Source organism: Fukomys damarensis, unplaced genomic scaffold, assembly GCF_012274545.1.
Source record: "Fukomys damarensis isolate Sample0158 unplaced genomic scaffold, DMR_v1.0_HiC HiC_scaffold_9, whole genome shotgun sequence".
NCBI lineage: Eukaryota > Metazoa > Chordata > Mammalia > Rodentia > Bathyergidae > Fukomys > Fukomys damarensis.
In genome coordinates this window covers 12,830,417-12,837,138 of record NW_022900921.1, presented here as the reverse complement: position 1 = coordinate 12,837,138, position 6,722 = coordinate 12,830,417, and positions in this window count along the sequence as shown.

The following is a 6,722-nucleotide window of genomic DNA, read 5'->3' as shown; positions in this document are numbered from 1 at the left end:
AGAAAAGGTACCAGACAGTCAGAGTTCTAGTGCTTGGTCTACTCCCAACCATCTCTGTGACCATGGAAAGATTCTTCTTCCTTCTTGGTACTCAGTTTCCCCTTATGCCAGTGGATAAACTTGAACTCTTGATTTCTCTAAAATTTGCTCTGACTCTACCTTCTTTGAGTCTATGAAATTCACGAAAGTTGCTTAGTCCTGTATAGTTGAACGTCTCCAGACATACTTCTCTATTCTTGGAATATAGATTTTCTTTGATCTTTTGTCTTCTCTCTACCCCCCACCTTTCTTATTTGTTCTGCAAAAAGCAGTCTCTCCCTCATGTTCTGAATGAAATGGAAATGGACAAGCTGCATTCCCTGAAAAGCTGTGACTTTTAAGCTTTGAAAGCACTTGACTGTGCCCTGAAAAAGCTCCTTTCTGAGTGAGGGTGGTGAAAGCAGTGGGGAGGGGCTGCCTGGTTAATTGTGCTTCTGTGAAGAGTAAGGAGCAAGAGAGGAATTTGCAGACCCTTTGCTCTTTCTGACCTGGCTTCCTCTGCCCTCTTCCCTTTCAGTGGCATCCAGATCTAAATTAAGATTCAAGATGTATTGTATGCAAATTAGATCCGGAATTAACTCTCAAATGCAGTCTGTAACATTTGCAGAAGTAGCCTTCTATATTGTTCCAAAAAACTATTTTCTTGTTCACAATCCAATGAAGTCTGGACTCTAATCTTGCTGTGGCTCGTGTCCTCAGTTGGAATGTGTTTTGGGTTAAAATCATTGCAGAAAAGTTTGTAAAACTAGTTGGAAATCTTCAGCTTGGATTTGAATGAGAGTCTTAAGCATATATCCCTGACCTCCAAATCTTGAACTCTTATCTAACATCACTACGCCAATTAATTTGTGTCCTATTAGTCACCACCTTGAAAGCAAGACTTAATCTTATTTACTGCTGAATACATAGACTGGCATAGAGTAATTGATCATTAAATGCTTATTGAATGAGTGAATGACAAATGTTAACAAGAGAATTCTTTTAACTAACCAGGAACACAAATGGATGTTGACCAAAAATTTTGATCAGCATGAGAGAATTACGAATAGATAGCAGACAGTTGATACAATTTTTGAAATTATTAGTACATGTTTGCAGTACATGTGTATACTCCTTGTATGGAGTGGTACATGTACATAACACATCTTAGTTCCTTTTTTTATTCCTCTTTTCCTCCCCTTCATTCCTGCTCTATTTCTCTATCCCCTTCCCATTTGAGAAAGATCTATCTCCCTACTTCCTGGGATCTATCTTTCATTTTGCTTTTTATTTATAATTTGAGTTTCTCACAGAAGAGAAACCATACGTTCTTTAAGCTTGTGTTTCTGAATCATTTCACTTAACATGGTTTGAAGGTGCATCCATTTTCCTACAAATGACTGAAGTCTATCTTTTTAATGGCAGAGTAGTACTCCATTGTGTATAAATATTACACTTTTTTAATCCACTCATTTGTTGATGGACATGTAGGCTGGTTCCAAGATTTAGCTATTATGAATCATGCTGCTATAAACATGGGTATGCATGTATCACTGTATAATGTCCTTAGATTTTTTGAAAGATATCTAGAAGGAGATAGCTGGGTCAAATAGAACTCTAGTTTTATAAAAATATGCACTGGGGAAAAGATAGCCTTTTAATAAATGGTGCTGGGAAAACTGATATAATTTTGCACTCCAAGGAAAGACACCTAACATGATATAAACCTTAATTGTGAATACATATGCAGTATTTATCTGGATTTTGGAAATACTGGCAAGTCATGGTCCTATGGTTTCCTGTGGTTTGGGAATTTTTGATCTCTCTTAACCCTTTCATTTTTGCGTGAGAAGTCTAAAAAAAAAAGATTTGTTTCTTGGCAAATACTGGGGACTCCCATGTGGAGAAAGGTTGGGTATTGTTGAGATAATGTTGACTGCGTGAGTGTTGGGCAGGTGAGTCCTTGAAGTCTGTGAATGCTGGCCACCCTCATGGCTTTTGAGAAACCCGATGCTTGGAATCCATCACTCGGGGAAGTTGGATGGGTTGAGAGAGCCTGGTGAGCAAGGGTAGGGTGATGATAAGGTTGACCAGTCTTCTGTAATTCCCCCTGTTGCCTCTGAGATTGTGTGTGTGTGTGTGTGTGGGGGGGGTACTGGGGACTAAACTCAGAGCTGCCCCGCTGAGCCACACCTCCAGCTCTTTTTTGTTTTGAGACAGGGTCTTGTTAAGTCGCTGTGCAGCCCAGGCTGGTCTCAGACTGCGTTTGTTTTACTTGTCTTTTGGAGGCACAGGTGTCAGTTTCTCATCTTAGAAGGTTGGTGTGAGAGGTACAGGGACATTATTTACAGATCTGAATTCAAAGACATCTGTGATAAGGCCCTGGAAGATTTGCAGAAACTATGGCATGCTACAGGCAGGGGAAGGGCTGCCCGGGCAATTCAGGTGTTTGAGGAATGGAGGCATCAGCTGATCCCAGGGTTTGCATGGAGATGAGGCAACTGAGGCAAAAGGACATTTGTGAAAACAAAAGACAAGACAACACAGCAAAACAAAAAGGATCCTGATTCCAGAGCGAAGTGTCCTGCAATTGTGTTTGAGCTCCAGCTGTTCTCTAGTTGTGTGGCTCTAAGCCAAGCAAAAACCCCGAGTCTGTTCTGAGCTCCTCTTCAGAAAGTGGTCATGACAGTGTCCTAGGAGGAGACCTGTGGCCTCTGAGCACCAAGCTCTGCCAGTCACTGTCTTTATTTCAAGGGTAAGCAGTTCACCCAAAGCACCTAAACCACACAGGGACAAAGCAAGGAATAGGACTTGGTGCTCTTGCCACCCATGGCTGCCTTCTTCCCACAGTCACAGGGCCATCACTATCTTCAGGGAAGCAACGAAGATGGAAGCACCAGCTTTGAGGTTCATGAAGGCTCAGCTGTCACTTGATAGAAATATAAAAGCCAGGATTCACAACTATTTTAAATAATAACAGTGAATTACGACTTCCTTTGTATTTATTAGGACAACACTGTAAATGGGAAGTCGTTGTTGTGTCCTTGGGGAGATGAAGAATTTCATTCCATGGGAATCCTATTGTGGACTCCTATTATGGCTGCCTTTGTTGAGAAGAAATCACATTTATCATCTGGAGTTTAATGCATTTATAGTCTCGGGGAGGCTGTTTGCAGCACTGATGGGCTGCTGGCTCAAGTCATCCAGCTCAGAGCTTCAGTGAGCAGTGGGGCTGGTTTTCTGGATTCAAGAACAAGATGAGTTTTTCATATGATATTAGTCCCATCCCACTCCTTCAGTGAAAGCAACGGGGTGAAGACTTGCGTAGAAAACTTTTAAAGGCCCTTTGAACTGTGGCATTATCTTATTCTAATAGCTTCAAGGCAGTTTCCCAGCTGATCGAAAGGGAAGGCATTGCTTTGCTGACGTGTTCTGTATGCTTTTTTGTGTAAGGTCTCCTTGTGTCCACACGCCACAGGCAGCATGCTTAGCTTTCCCTTTCCAATGTGAAATTCTGCTCAGCTGAGTTCTCAGTTAACTACTGCAAATTGATAGCTTTGTGCGATCACCAAGAATCTTTCTCTTTATTCTCTTTGCCCCTGTGATCTGCCTTGGCTTGTTCAAGGGAATTCAGACTTCGTTGGAATTCATATTAAGACTTCTTTGAAGGTGTCAGACTTTTTGGAGCCTCAGTGAAAACAGTATTTGTTGTTGTCTATGAAAAATTGTACAGGTTCTTGATGTTATCATTCCCTGGAGAAGACTTAATTTTCTTCTGGCCAGCAGTTAGAGTAGGAAGAGATCATGCTTGTCAGATCCGGGATTCAGATGGTTCTAAGTGAGAGTGAATGCTGGTCTATTTCTAGTTTGTCCTTGTTGTTGGTCTTAACTAGAAGCCTGGAATTTTTACCACAGCTCCTTTCTTAGCATCTGTGAGCTTCTTTAGCATCTTTGTCCCTCCTGCTATATGAGAGCTAGTTTTTTAGCCTCTGAGCAGCTGCCTCTGCCTGGTTTCTTGGCTTCTCACTCTCATCCAGATTAGGACTCATTAATGTCTTATGGTTCAGAGAGGAGTAAAATGTCAGCCTCGCTTGTCTTTGAATCCTTCTTCTTCCTTCTTCTCTGGGATCTTGCACCTTCAAATCCTGTGGGTTGGTGTGAATCAAGTGACTCCGTCATAGTTGGTAATAAAATGTATATAGTCACTTAGATTTAATCACGAACTTGAAGGGGCAATTTTCTGGTGCTAGAGTGAAAGAGTATCAGTCGTACAGAGCCCAGTTCGAATGCAAATGCCGAAGTCCATCTGTTAGCTCAGTGGGTATTTCTTGTAGGCCAACAATATTTCAAGTACTATGTACTCAGCACTGGAGATAAAATTGTGACCTAGACATGAAACCTTCATTTTCAGAATCTCCTTGGGGAGTCTACATATTAAATAATAGATCAATAAAAACCATAATAAGGTCTTTTCAGAAAGAGAACAGGGTTCCCAGTCAGAGAAAAGCAAGGTGGAAATCACTTACAGGCAATACTAGTCAAGGATAGCCTCTTTGAAGAGTCACTGAAGTTGAGAGAGGAGGGCTACATCAGAGTTAGCTGGAGAAACTGTATGGTGGGTGGGGAGTCAGCTATACATAAGGGCCAGCATGCATCAAGGCAATGACTTGGTTGAGCTTGATGAGCCCAACCAAGTACAAGTAAGTGAGCATCAGTGAAGCACAGAGATCAAAAGTGACATGTGCTATTGGGGCAGGGACTAGGATTGTTGGCCGAGGCTAGAAGTTTAGCCTTAATCCTAAAAGGACTAGGGAAACATTGCAAATCTTTAAACAGGGAAATGATGAGGTCTGATTTATTTGATTAAGATAACCAGGGCATTATGAGGAGATCAGATCTGGGTTGAGATAGGGCAAGAGTCAGGGAAGCCTGATTTGAAGTGAGTGGTGATCTACAGCAAGATGATGGTACATGGCCCACAGCAAGGGTGAAGGAGCTGGAAAGAGGTGATGCATTTGGAAGCATTGTGAGGTGAAGGCATCACTAGGGTTTGGTTATGGATTGGAGTGGAGAACAGGGAGAGCAAGGAATTGACAATGACTCCCTTATTGCTGGTGGGCCACAGTTACTGAATTGGTTTGCTAAGGCAAACAAAGTACCACGTACTGGTGGTTGAAAGAATAGAACTTCATTTATGTCTTACACTTCTGGAGTCTGGAAGTTCAAGACTGAGGTGTTAGCACCTTCTGAGAGCTCAGAGAAAGAATCTCTTTCATCCTTTCTTTCTAGCTCAAAGTGGTTTGCTGGAAATCTTTGCCATTCACTGGATTGTGGATGCATCATCATAATCTCTGCCTTCATCCTCACGTGGCCTTTTCCCTTGGATGTATCTCTGTCCAGATTTTCCCTTTTCATGATCACACTGGTTGTACTGGATTATAGATTGCCCTACTAAACTTCACTTACTTACCTAATTGCATCTTTAATGACCCTGTTTTTAAATAACTTTACATTCCATGGTGTTTAAGATCATGACCTTGACATATGAGTTTGGGAGCATACAGTCCAACTCATAATAGTCACTTAACAGACCTCTGCCTCAGTTCCTTCAACTGCAGATTAGGGATAATATCTCATCGAGATGTTATAGAGAACAAACAGAAGGTTAATATTGAGCCTATAATGGAATTTAAGAATTGTTGGTGCCATTCTGACTTGTTGCCTAAACAAGAGACAAACCAGAAGGGATGGAGGCTTCCAGTGGTACCTGGGGTCTCATGGTGTCCCTGAGATCACTCAGCTGATAACTGCTTCCAAATTAGGGCCAGCTTGACCCCAATGTCTAGGTGAGCCCAAGAGTTGGAGGGATGACTGAGATTACACTGCTCAGATAAAGGAGGCAACACTGGCTTGGGAGTGGGACCTCTGAGTTCTAATAATTGGATGACTAGCCTTAGATAAGCACCTGCTTCCTCTGGACCCAACAATTCTCTTTAAAAAGCAGTCACTCTTTATTGGCTAAACACATATTACACAAGTAGATTACAGAGTATTTGTGATTGCTATGCCCTATGATACATGATTTATATCCATGGTCATATTTAATTTTGTCAGTGGTCTCTCTAAAATTTCATAGAGGAAGAATGGTTCCAGTCACTTATCTAAAGCCATATAGGGAGTGGTAGAAGTGACCCTAAGCCTGTCTCCCTGATTATCTGGGTTCTAAACCACTATGGAGTCTAGCTTCCTGTGCCCTGGCTTCAGTATTCTGGTGTTCCAGACATCCCTGCTAACGTGCTTGGCTTTCCTCTTTGGTCTCTGGCACTCTGTCGATGACTTTGGATGTTGATACACACAGTCATGTGAGAGGGACAGCCCTCCACCTGACTGCAGTATCCAGGCCTTTGCAATTTTCCACTCTTGCCCAGGAAGCCCACTTTGCATGAAAGGAGCAATTACAAGCTCAGTCAGAGGCACATGAATTTGTGATTCCTTCTCTTTAAATATTTTGATTCACGTGCCACTTACTTGAGCTGTAATCTATATTTATTTATGTCTCTGTCTTTTTGAAATGGGTTTCAAGTGGAATAGAAGTGGATGGGAGCAGATACGCTTCTCATTTCTGGACAGTTAGGTAGGATTGTTTACTGGAAGTTGATTTTACTCTTGGGTAATTGTGTGGCCCCTTCTACTTGTTGCCCCTA